The sequence below is a fragment of the Manihot esculenta genome, chromosome 4, assembly GCF_001659605.2.
Source record: "Manihot esculenta cultivar AM560-2 chromosome 4, M.esculenta_v8, whole genome shotgun sequence".
NCBI classification, from domain to species: domain Eukaryota; kingdom Viridiplantae; phylum Streptophyta; class Magnoliopsida; order Malpighiales; family Euphorbiaceae; genus Manihot; species Manihot esculenta.
Genome location: NC_035164.2, coordinates 14196632 through 14211019, shown reverse-complemented (window position 1 = coordinate 14211019; position 14388 = coordinate 14196632). Strand labels below are relative to the sequence as shown.

The window sequence follows — 14388 nt, the reverse complement described above, 5'->3', positions numbered from 1 at the left end:
TTTATAAATTTAAAAACCTAATTTTAACAATTTTAACCCGACTTAAAATACTTTCAATCAGTATATATAAAGAAATTTCAGCATTTTATTTTTAAAATTTTTATATTTTTTATCATATTAAATATCTCTATATAATTTTTTTTAAAGTGCATTTATATAAATGTAAATCACTTACTTATTAAATTTCTTTCATCCACTTTAATCTTTATAAATAAAATATATAATATTTTTTTAAAAAATATTTTTATAATATCAACCTAATTATAAATAATTAAATTGTACGATAACAATTAAAAATAATGTGATATTTTTCTAATATTGCAATAAAAAATTATATAAACTTAAAAATCAAAATTTGAATAATTTTAACTCGACTTAAAATATTTTCAATCAATATATATAAAGAAAATTTTAGCCTTTTATTTTTAAAATTTTAGCCTATTCTAAGGAAATAAAATAAACATGTACACAAAATAATATATATCAGATCTGTTAGTTATACAAATCCCTATGATTACGTAATTTACTCCTAATTAGGTAGTTCATGGACCATCATTCAAAACCTTTGTAATGCCGTAGGCATGGAAAAACTAAAAAATGAAAACATTATTGTCCAGTTCTTTGACAAACATCCCAGGATCAGGTCTCCAAGCAATGGCCATTGTATGTTGGAAAGCATCAAAGTTAACAGCCCTATCAGAAAAGAGACGACCCACTACGCAAAATCTCCATTCTCCGTGTTGCCCTACATTAGTATTGTCATATCCCTCACCAATAAGGACCCTCCCTTGTAATTCCGCCTGATCTAATTGGGCTGTAAGCTGTATGATCAAATCATTAGCACTTGGTGGTTGAGCCATGCCGAAAAAAGAAAAAATAAAATTTAAAAAAAAAATGAAACTAAAATGATTGAAATTAGGATTTAAAAATGATGAAAAGAGAGAGGGACAAAAGAGAAATATAGAGAATAGAAAAATGATAATGATTAGATCTGTCATAACAATCATTAAAGAACCTTGTATTTACAAGAGAAAAATGAAACCCCATAACGGGAGAGAGAGTATACATATAATATCTATCTATCTATTTAGTAATTCTATAATCTATATCTATCTATTCTATAATTTTTATTCTATTTATATTTAAGTTTTATTTTATTATTATTTTAAATTAAATTCTAAAAAATAATTTAATAGTTAAAAATTATTAATTAGTTATTAAAAAATATAAATTTACAAAATAAAATTTTAACCGATTAAAGTAATTTATATTTAAATTATAATTTGTTAAAGATTAATTTTAATTATTTTATATTTATGTTAAATTTATTTGAAAGACACTTTATTGTTTTCTTTTATAATTAAATATGAATTTTAATTTATTTTTTAGGACTTTTATTTTATTATAATTATTTGTTATTTAATAGTTTGAAAAATTAAATGGAAGCTTATATTTTTGAAAACAAATTATAGTATGATAATTATATTAAAAGATATTTTATTTTAATATTTATAAATTAATTTTAAATAAAAAATTATAACTTACAGCTAACAATTTATACTATATAAAAGCAGAAAAAAAAGGACAATAACTATTTTGATTGATTCAAAAATAACATAAGAATTTATTAATATTCTTAAAAAAATTTAATTTAATATTAGGTTGATTTTCTATTTAAATTAATTATATTTTATCAAATTATTTATATTTAAATTTTATTTAATCAAAAATTAATTTTAATTATTTTGTATTTATGTTAAATTTATTTGAAATACACTTTATTATTTCATTCTATAATTAAATATGAATTTTAATTCCACGTTTAGGAATTCTATTTTATTATAATTAATTTTTATTCAATGATTTAAAAAATTAAATCGAAGTTTACATTTTAATATTTATAAATAGAACATTTTCCATTTAAAATATCTATCTCAAAGCAAAGTAGGTATAAACCTATTTAAATGAGAATTTATTAAAATTATACTTAAAATTAAATTGTATATAATAATTAATTGATAAATTCTATATATGAAGTATTCTATTAATATGCAGGATTAAATTTAATTAATTATTTAATTTTAATTAATTATTTTAATTTTTATACTTAAAATATTTTAAAATTTATATAGACTTAAAATACTTAATTCTATTTATAATTAAGTTTTATTTTATTATTGTTTTAAATAAAATTCTAAGAAACAACTTAATATTTTAAAATTACTATTTAAATAAGGATTTACATATAACATTCGATATATTAATAAACAAAATATGTATACTTTTAATTAGTATTTATAAATTTAATATATCAATTCTTAATTAACTTTTAATATGAAACTATAATTTGCATATCTATTTATAGCAACTAAAAACTTATATTATTATTATATTAATATTCTATTTATTCACTATTTTCTTTAATTTAAAATAATGTAAGAAATTATTAATATTATAAAAAATTTAATTTAATGGGTTAGATTGATTTTCTATTTAAATTAATTATATTTTATTATATTATTATGTTTTTAATTGATTTAATATGATATTATATTAATTTATATTTATATTTAATATTCTATTTTATCAAAGATTAATTTCAATTAATTAATATTTATATTAAATTTCTTTGAAACACACTTTTTATTTCCTCTTATAATTAAATATGAATTTTAATTCCAAGAATTCTACTTTATTAAAATTATTTGATATTTACTGATGTAAAAAAAAAATTTGAAGCTTATATTTAAAATAAAAAAAGACTTTGTTTGTAGCTATTGGATAAATATTATTATTTAGACAATAATATTATTTAGACAAAAAATGGTAACCCAAGCTACATTCAATTATACGTGATATTTTTTACAAAATAAAATAGAAACATTTAATAATATGTGATATTTTTTTAATATTATAATAAAAAATTATATAAATTTAAAATTTTAATTTTAACAATTTTAACCCGATTTAGAATATTTTCAATTAGTATATATAAAGAAATTTCACCATTTTATTTTTAAAATTTTTATATTTTTTATCACGTTAAATATCTATATATAATTTTCTTTAATATATATTTATATAAATTTAAGAATTAATTTATTATATTAATAATATATATTCATATAAATTTAAAAAATTAATTTATTATATTAGTAATATATATTCATATAAATTTAAAAAATTAATTTATTATATTAATTTATCATATTAAATATCTTTGTATCGCAATTGGTTCATAATTAACTCATTTTCCTATATATTAATTTATTTTTACTATTTTTTACATCCCTATATAACAACTATAAAATTTACGTAAAATTAATACATGTAAAATCTCATTTAATAATTTATGGAAAATTATTTTAAAAAAAAATATTTTTACAATATCAACTTAATTATAAACCATTAAAATATACGATAACAATAAATAGTATGTGATATTTTTTTAATATTAAAATAAAAAGTTATATAAACTTAAAAACTTAATTTTAACAATTTTAACCCGACTTAAAATATTTTCCATAAGCATATATAAAGAAATTTCATATTTAATTTTTAAAATTTTCATATTTTTTTATCACGTTAAATATCTCTATATAATTTTTATTTAATATACATTCATATAAATTTAAAATGCTAATTTATTTTTTTTTATTTTTATTCCTATAAATTATTTTATCAGGCAAAATATATAATATTTTTTAAAAAAATATTTTTATAATTATCAACCAAATTATAAACAATTAAAATATACAATAATAATTAATAATATTTGTTATTTTTCTAATATTACAATAAAAATTACATAAATTTAAAAACCTAAACTTTAATAATTTCAATCTCGACTTAAAATATTTATATTTTTTTATCAGGTTAAATATCTCTATATAATTTTTATTTAATATACATTCATATAAATTTAAAACACTGATTTATTAATTTTTTTCATTTTTATCGCTATAAATTAATTTATCAGATAAAATATATAATATTTTTTTAAAAAAATATTTTTAAAATACCAACTTAATTATAAATAATTAAAATATACGAAAAAAATTAATAATATATGATATTTTTTTATATTATAACAAAAAAACTATATTAACTTAAAATTTTAAATTTTAGCAATTTCATCCAAACTTAAAATACTTTCAATCTACATGCGTAATGAAATTTTAACATTTGTTTTAATATTTTTATATTTTTTATAACATTAAATATCTCTAAATAATTTTTTTATTCATATAAATTTAAAGCAATTATTTATTAAATATTTTTATTCAATTCAATCCCTATAAATTAAATATTTTTATTCAATTCAATCCCTATAAATTAATTTATCAAGTAAAATATATAATATTTAAAAAAAAATATTTTTAGAATACCAACCTAATTATAAACAATTAAATTATACAATAGCAATTAAAAATATGTAATATTTTTCTAATATTATAATAAAAAAATTATATAAACTTATAAACCTAAATTTTAGCAATTTCAATTAGACATAAAATATTTTCAATCAGCATATATAAAGAAATTTTAGCCTTTTATTTTTATAATTTTTATTTATTTTATCACGCTAAATATCTCTATATAATTTTTATTTAATATATATTCATATAAATTTAAAGAACTAATTTATTATTTTAATTTATCACGTTAAATATCTCTGCATCGCCATTACTTCATAATCAACTCCTATAACTGTATATCAATTTATTTTTGCTATTCTTTCCATCCCTATATAAAATTTTTAAAATTTACGTAAAATCAATAAATATAAAATCTCACTTAATTAAATATAACTAAAGAAATATATTTTAAAAAAATATTTTTAAAATACCAACCTAATTATAAACAATTAAAATATAGATAATAATCAATAATATGCCATATTTTTCTAATATTACAAAAAAATTATATAAACTTAAAAAACTTAATTTTAACAATTTTAACCCGATTTAAAATATTTTCAATCAGTATATATATAAAGAAATTTCACCATTTTATTTCTAAAATTTTTATATTTTTTATTACGTTAAATATCTATAAAAATCTAAATTTTAGCAATTTCATCCAAATTTCAAATATTTTGAATCTACATACATAATGAACTTTCAACATTTTTTTATAATATTTTTATATTTTTTATAACATTAAATATTTTTATATTTTTGTAAAAGAATATAATTTTTTTATTCGTATAAATTTAAAGCACTTATTTATTAAATATTTTTATCCACTTCAATCCCAATAAATTAATTTATCAAGTAAAATATATAATATTTTTTTAAAAGATATTTTAATAATACCAACCTAATTTTAAATAATTAATTATTTATTTCGCAAAATATATAATATTCTTTTAAAAAATATGTTTATAATATTAACCAAATTATAAACAATTAAAATATATGATAACAATTAATAATATGTGTTATTTTTCTAATATTATAATGAAAAATCATATAAACTTAGAAAGCTAAATTTTAGCAATTTCAATCTCGACTTAAAATATTTTGCGTAATAAAAAAATTTCAAAATTTTATTTTTAAAATTTTTATATTTTTTATTACCTTAATTATCTCTATATAATTTTTATTTAATATACATTCATATAAATTTAAAGCACTCATTTATTAATTTTTTTCTATTTTTATCCCTATAAATTAATTTATCAGGTAAATATATAATATTTTTTAAAAAATTATTTCTAAAATACCAACTTAATTATAAATAATTATATAAATTATATAAATTTAAAAATTTACTTTTAGCATTTTTAACCTAACTTAAAATATTTTCGATCAGCATATATAAAGAAATTTCAGTATTTTATTTTAAAAATTTTTATATTTTTTTATCACGTTAAATATCTATATATAATTTTTTTAATATATATTTATATAAATTTAAAGAACTAACCATATTAAAAAACTAATTTATTATATTAGTAATATATATTTATATAAATTTAAAGAACTAACCACATTATATATGTAAGTATCGCTGTTACTTTGCATCCCTATATTAAAACTATAAAATTTACGTAAAATCAATAGATATAAAATCTCATTTAATAATTTATCACTAAGAAAATTAATTTTTTAAAAAATATTTTTACTATAACAACCTAATTATAAATCATTAAAAATTATTTTTACTATAACAACCTAATTATAATATGTGATATTTTTTAATATTAAAATAAAAAATTATATAAACTTAAAAACTTAATTTAAACAATTTCTAACCCACTTGAAACATTTCCGATCGACATATATAAAGAAATTTCTGTATTTTATTTTTAAAATTTTTATATTTTTTTATCATGTAAAATATCTCTATATAATTTTTATTTAATATACATTCATATAAATTTAAAATACTAATTTATTAATTTTTTTTTATTTTTATCCCTATAAATTATTTTATCAGGCAAAATATATTATATTCTTTTAAAAAATATTTTTATAATATCAACCAAATTATAAACAATTAAAATATATAATAACAATTAATAATATGTGTTATTTTTCTAATATTACAATAAAAAATTATATATACTTAAAAACCTAAATTTTAATAATTTCAATCTCGACTTAAAATATTTATATTTTTTATCACGTTAAATATCTCTATCTAATTTTTATTTAATATACATTCATATAAATTTAAAGCACTGATTTATTAATTTTTTTTCCATTTTTATTCCTATAAATTAAATTATCAGGTAAAATATATAATATGTTTTAAAAAAATGTTTCAAAAATACCAATTTAATTATAAATAATTAAAATATACAAAAAAATTAATAATATGTGATATTTTTCTAATATTATAAAAAAAATATATTAACTTAAAAATCTAAATTTTAGCAATTTCATTCAAATTTCAAATATTTTCAATTTAGTACGGAATGAAATTTCAACATTTTTTTATAATATTTTGATATTTTTTATAACATTAAATATCTGTATATAATTTTTTTATTCATATAAATTTAAAGCACTTATTTATTAAATATTTTTATCCACTTCAATCCTTATAAATTAATTTATCAAGGAAAATATATAATATTTTTTTTAAAAAAAATATTTTTATAACACCAAACTAATTATAAATAATTAAATTATACTATAACAATTAAAAATAGGTGATACTTTTCTAATATTGCAATAAAAAATTATATAAACTTACAAATCTAAATTTTAGCAATTTCAACCCGACTTAAAATATTTTCAATTAATATGTTGGACCTAAATGTCCTAATCCTTGTTTTGATGATTAATAAACAATTGGTGTGCTACTAATTATTTCCAAGAGTGTTTGTATTGAGCTTGCATGTCCCTTATTGAAACAAATGATATTGCTTCAGTCACAAAAGTGAAAAGTGCCAAATATGGAAGCATACCACAAGAAAGGGATAATAAATTATTTTTGTTTATACTTTGTTATATTCTATTCATTGTGAATTTCAAGTAATTGATTGTGATGGCTCAAGGTTCCTTCTTTTCTAAAAGTTCTTTTAGATATGGCCAATTTTTCTAAGTACTTGACTTTCAGGGATCAAAATGAAATTTTTCAAAAGAAGTGATTTTGAAATTATTTTTCATCAAAATGAAAGTTCTAAAAATATAGGTTATAAAAATTCAAACGGATTGAAAAATGGATTTTTGTAGCCTAAGTTATGTTTTCTCAAAGTTTTAAAGAAGGATTTTTTGTGCCCCCTAAACACAACCTTCGGCTTCCGAAAGTCAGGGACAGAAACGAAAGTCCCCTATGTTCGGCCGCCGAACATTGACTTTCGGCCGCCGAAAGTGGGTTTTTCAACCAGCCCCCAAAGTGTAACCTTCGGCTTCCGAAAGTGAGGGACAGAGACGAAAGTCCCACACTTTCGCCCGCCGAACATTTAACCTTCGGCCGCCGAAAGTGTGTTTTGGGTCTGCCTCCGAAGCCTAAAGTTCGGCTTCCGAAAGAGAGGAACAGAGACGAAAGTCACCCAAGTTCGGCCGCCGAACTCTGACTTTAGGCCGCCGAAAGTTCTTTTTTAAAGGAATAGTTTCTTCACCTCAAATGGTTCGGCCGCCGAACTCTAAGCTTAGGCCGCCAAACCTGAGTTTTTCTGGGCACGGTATAACGGTTATTTTTTAACATAAACGGCTCTATTTGCATTTAATGCATCCCCAACGGTCATATTTATGATAGAACTATAAATACAACTTGCTTTTGATGTTAAGGGGTTACAACAACCATCTAAGCAAATATTTATTGAGATTACAGCATTTTTCATTCTCTCTCTCTCAAAAGCCTTGAGCCAAAGCATTGATTTCTTGAAAGCTTGTTTTGAGTTGTAATTGGTTGGCTCTTCTGAGTGAGTAAAGGTTGTTGAGAGATTCTGTTGTTGTGAGTGTGGCATTGAGCAAAGAATTGCTCTAGAGTGGAAAAAGAGATTTGTAAAGAGCAAAGGCTTGCTCTAAGATTGTAAGGGTTTTGATCTTCACCCAAAGAAGATTTGTTAGTGAAGTTGAACTCTCAAGGTGGACCTTGAGGAGAGGACGTAGGCTTGGATAGCTGAACCTCTATAAATCCTTGTGTTGATTTTTCTCTACCTTATTCTCTTCTAATTTCTTGTCTTTGCCATTAAATTTTTTATAAACCCAATTCACCCCCCCTCTTGGGTTGCCTCAAGAGACAACAAGTGGTATCAGAGCTAAGTCTCCCTTTCTTGAAGATATAATTATCTTGGAGTAAAGATCAAATGGCAGCCCTCAATTCTCAAGAAGGTCAATCGGTTGTGAGACCACCTTTCTTTGATGGAAATGACTTTCTATATTGGAAAAATAGAATGTATTATTTCCTTAAATCGGAAGGAGTTGATTTGTGGGACATTGTAGAGAATGGGCCTTTCTTTCCCACAAGATTCATTGATGGAAACCAAGAGCAAAAACCTAAGAGTGAATGGAGTGAGCTAGAGAAGAGAAGGGTAGCCCTCAATGACAAAGCCATTCACATCTTGTTTTGTGCTCTTAGTAGAAGTGAGTACAACAAAGTATGCATGAAGTCCACCGCCAAGGAAATTTGGGATGCTTTGGTTGTCACTCATGAAGGTACCAATCAAGTCAAGGAAAACAAGATGGAATCCCTCATCTATCAATATGAGTTGTTCAAGATGAAATCCGATGAAACTATTAGCCAAATGTATGATAGGTTCATTGAGATCATTGGAGGGATGAAATCTCTTGGGAAGACATTCACAAATGAAGAGTTGGTGAAGAAAATCCTTAGATGTCTACCTAAAGAATGGCTACCAAAGGTAACTTCCTTAAAGGATGCCAAAGACTTGACCAAAGTGCAATTGGATGAACTCTTGGGGAATCTCATTGACTATGAGATGACTCTAAAGAGAGAGCAAGTGGAGGAACCTAGCAAGATGAAAAAGAACATTGCTCTAAGGGTAGCCTCCGAAGATACTAGTGAGGAAGAAGAAGAGATAAATGAGGAAGAATTGGCTTTGGTAACTAGGAGAATAAGGAAGTTGCTTCTCCAAAATAAAAGGTTCATCCCAAGGAAGAATTTTAGAAAGGAAAAGGGTGAATCAAGCAAAAAGGAAGTAGTCATTTGCTATGAGTGTAATAAGCCGGGTCACTACAAAGTGGATTGTCCCAAGTTGAAGAAGCCTATCAAGAAGTTCAAGAAGAAGGCCTTCAAAGCAACATGGGATGAGTCAAGTGATACCGAAGAGGAGGAGGTTGGTGATGAAATTGCCAACATGTGCTTCATGGCTCTAGAGGAAAGCTCCGATGAGGTAACTACTCTTGATGACTTTACTTTAAATGATGATGATGTTGAGTTTTCATATGATGAACTTGTAGGTGCTTTAAAATTGATGAATGATGAGCTTGAAAAGAGTCATAGGAAAAATAAAATTTTGAAATGTGAGTTAGCTAGCTTTAAAAAGGAAAGTGAGAACTCACCTAAGGAACCTTTACCCTCAAATGATTCTTTACAAAAATCCTTAGATGAGCTCTCACTAGAAAATAAAATTCTTGAGTTGAAAAATTCTCTTTCAAAATTTTTAAAAGGCAAGGACAAACTTGATGAAATTTTAGACTCTCAAAGGTCTCCTAGCATCAAGTATGGCCTTGGCTATGATAAATCAACTCAAGCAAACTTTTCTAAAACCGTTTTTGTTAAAGCTACCAACTCACATGAACCTAAGGTTTCTAGCTCAAATGGAAATGTGCCTAAAGTTTCTAGTAGCAATATGTCTATGAGGAATGCACCCACAAGGAATGCACATGTACACCAATTCACTAGTTACAACACTCATATAAGACACACACCTAGGCAATTTGCATATAAGAGAAATGATCATTATAGAACACACACTTCTAGTTCACAAAATCACCACTCTAATCATATCTCTTGCTCACATGCTTTTAATAAGCAAAGGAGAAATGGCCACATGAGAACTCAAACACACTCACTCACCTATGGACCTAGAGTAAGAAGGTTCAATGGTCATTGTCACTATTGTGGCAAGTTTGGTCATACCAACTATAAGTGCTCTATTAGAAAATTGCATCTTGGATATGGTAGCATATGGAAATTGGATAGTGGAATGACTAACCCCCAAGGACCCAAGTACATTTGGGTACCTAAAAGTGTTTGAATTCTTTCTTTTAGGTGTGCTTGAAATCCTCAAAAATTGAAAGCAAATGGTATCTAGATAGTGGATGTTCAAGGCACATGACCGGAAATTCAAGTCACTTCATCTCTCTTGAAAAGAAAGACGGAAGTGGACAAGTAACCTTTGGAGACAATGGAAAAGGTAAAATTGTTGGTATAGGTAAAGTCGGTAAGGAAAACTCTCCTATTCTTGATAAAGTTCTATTAGTTGATGGTTTGAAGCATAATTTGTTAAGTGTAAGTCAATTATGTGATAAAGGTTGTAGAGTTATCTTTGAACCAAAATCATGTTTTGTTTCTAGAATGTCGGATAACAAAATATTGTTTATTGGTGAAAGAGTTGAAAATATTTATCTTATTGACTTACAAGCTATGACTAACCAAGATATGAAGTGCTTTGTGTCTATTAGTGATAACTCTTGGATTTGGCATAGAAGGCTTTCTCATGCTAGCATGGATCTCCTCAAAAATTTGAGCAAAGATGAGCTAGTTGATGGTCTTCCAAAGATCAAATATGAAAAGGACAAAGTATGTGATGCATGTCAAATGGGTAAGCAAGTTAAGAGTTCCTTTAAAGCTATTAATAAGGTAATCTCTTTTAGACCTTTGCAACTCTTGCATATGGATTTATTTGGTCCAACTAGAGTAGCTAGTCTTGGTGGCATGCATTATGGGTTTGTTATAGTTGATGACTACTCTAGGTATACTTGGGTTGTGTTCCTTGCTCATAAGGATGATTGTTTTGATGCTTTTAAAAGTTTTACAAAGAAAGTTCAAAATGAAAAGGGTTTTCAAATTTCTTCTATAAGGAGTGATCATGGTAGAGAATTTGAAAATGAAAAATTTGAAACTTTTTGCAATAAGTTAGGGATCACTCATAATTTTTCATCTCCTAGGACTCCCCAACAAAATGGTGTTGTTGAAAGAAAAAATAGAACTCTTTTAGATATGGGGAGGACTATGTTAAGAGAGTATAATTTACCTACTTATTTTTGGGCGGAAGCCATAAATACGGCTTGTTATGTTTCAAATAGAGTTTTAATTAGACCTCTCTTAAATAAAACTCCTTATGAGCTTTGGAATGGAAGGAAACCTAGAGTTAGTTATTTTAGAGTTTTTGGTTGTAAATGCTTCATATTAAACAATAAGGATAATCTAGGCAAATTTGACTCCAAAACCGATGAAGGTATTTTCTTAGGATACTCTATATCGAGTAAATCATATAGAGTATTCAATAAAAGAACCTTGATAGTTGAAGAGTCAATGCATGTTGTTTTTTATGAATCTAATCCCTTTGCTCCTAGAAAGGAGGTATCTTGTGATGATGATCTTGTAGGTAACCTTGATGAGTTGACCACTGAAGATCCTCAACCTCATGGAGATCAAAGTCAACCCAATGAGGATTCAATAGAGGCAAAGGAAGATGAAGTTGGACCTCAAGAGCAACAAATGCAAATTACACAAAGTCAAGGAGTCCAACATGACTTGCCAAAGGATTGGGCCTACAAGAAGGATCACCCCAAGGATCAAATAATTGGTGATACATCACAAGGGGTAACTACTAGATCCTCTCTTAGACATGTATGCAATTATATTGCATTCATATCTCATATAGAGCCTAAATCTATAGATGAGGCTATTGGTGATGAGAGTTGGGTTCTTGCTATGCAAGAAGAACTCAACCAATTTGAAAGGAACAAGGTTTGGACCTTAGTGTCTAGACCAAAACATCACCCCACCATAGGCACCAAATGGGTGTTTAGAAATAAGCTTGATGAAGATGGCAATATCATTAGAAACAAAGCTAGGTTGGTAGCTAAAGGCTATAACCAAGAGGAGGGCATAGACTATGATGAAACTTTTGCCCCGTAGCTAGATTAGAAGCCATTAGAATCTTGCTTGCATATGCATCATACATGAATTTTAATCTCTTTCAAATGGATGTGAAAAGTGCCTTTTTAAATGGTTTTATTGAGGAGGAGGTTTATGTTGAGCAACCTCCGGGGTTTGAAAATCATGCCTTTCCAAATCATGTTTTTAAATTGTCTAAAGCTTTATATGGTTTAAAACAAGCTCCTAGAGCTTGGTATGAAAGACTAAGTAATTTTCTTTTGCAAAATGGTTTTTCAAAAGGCAAAGTGGATACAACTCTTTTTGTCAAAAATCATGAAAATGACATCCTTGTGGTACAAATATATGTTGATGATATTATATTTGGTGCTACTAATGTGTGTTTGTGTGAAGAGTTTTCAAAAGTTATGAAAAGTGAGTTTGAGATGAGCATGATGGGAGAACTCAAATTCTTCCTTGGGCTTCAAATCAAACAAGCTAAGGATGGCATCATCATCAACCAAGCCAAATACACAAAGGAGCTAATCAAAAGGTTTGGAATGGAGAATAGCAAGCCAAGTAGAACTCCAATGAGCACAAACACCAAGCTTGATAAGGATGAAAAGGGTAAGCCTATTGATGAAAAGCTCTATAGAGGTATGATCGGAAGCCTTTTATATCTCACAGCATCTAGACCGGATATCATGTTTTCCGTATGTTTATGTGCACGTTTTCAATCATGTCCTAAAGAGTCTCATTTGCATGCTTAGATATTTACATGGCACATTGCATTTGGGGTTATGGTATCCCAGAAGTTCATCATTTAGTTTATGTTCCTACTCGGATGCCGACTTTGCCGGAAGCATTCTTGATAGGAAGAGTACCTCGGGTACTTGTCAACTTCTAGGACAATCTCTTGTTTCTTGGTGTAGCAAGAAACAAAATTCGGTTGCACTATCAACCGCCGAAGCCGAATATGTGGCGGCGGGTCTTTGTTGTAGTCAAATCCTTTGGATTAAACAACAATTAAGAGATTTTGAAGTATCTCTTGATCACATTCCTATTAAATGTGATAATACAAGTGCAATCAATCTAACCAAGAACCCCATTCAACATTCTAGAACTAAGCATATTGACATTAGACATCATTTCATTCGTGATCATGTGTTAAATGGTGATGTTGTTCTTGAGTTTGTGGATACAAACAACCAACTAGCTGATATTTTCACTAAACCTTTAAATGAAGAAAGATTTAACTTCATTAAAAGGGAATTGGGAATGCTAGATGGTGGTTGTTGAGTGTATATATATATATATTTTTTTTCATGTCAAAATTGTTTGATATTTTTTTTAAAACAAAAAAAAAGGGGGAGGGGAAGCCCAAAAATTCCAGGTTCGGAGGCACTTTCGGCCCCCTAACCTTCAATTTCAAGGGCAATATGAAAAGCGGGAATTTTTCTATCTTTTTTCTTTTTCTTTTTCGGCCGCCTAACATTTTATTCGGCCGCCGACCATTGTCAAGTTCGGCCGCCGAAGATTAAGTTCGGCCTCCTAAACTTGCCCAGGTTCGGGCGCCGAAGATTAGTTCGGCCGCCGAAACTGCGCGTCCCTTAAAAGCCCCCGCGACAGCTCATCATCTTCTTCGCGCGACTCTTTCCCTCTCCCCGAAGTTTTTCTCCCTCTCTCGAAGCTCTCTTCATCTTCCTCTTCGAAAATCGCCTGATCCAAGCCATTTTTGCCCAAAAATCTCCTTTTTCTCTCATTTTCTTCTCCTAAACTCACAAAAACACCTTCTTTTCTCCAAAAATAACCCATTTCGAGCTCTTTCAGTTTGGGTAAGTTTCTGTTTTCTCTTTTTGT

The 14388-nt window shown here is 25.8% G+C and overlaps 1 long non-coding RNA gene across 1 annotated transcript in view; it reads right to left on the bottom strand.

The window, feature by feature from the left end:
* Window positions 1-465: 465 nt before the first annotated feature.
* Window positions 466-14388, bottom strand: part of LOC122723533 — a 43259-nt gene continuing 29336 nt past the window's right edge. Inside the window, exon 4 of the long non-coding RNA XR_006350466.1 lies at window positions 466-821. This is a non-coding gene — a long non-coding RNA (uncharacterized LOC122723533). The remainder of the gene's footprint in view (window positions 822-14388) is intronic.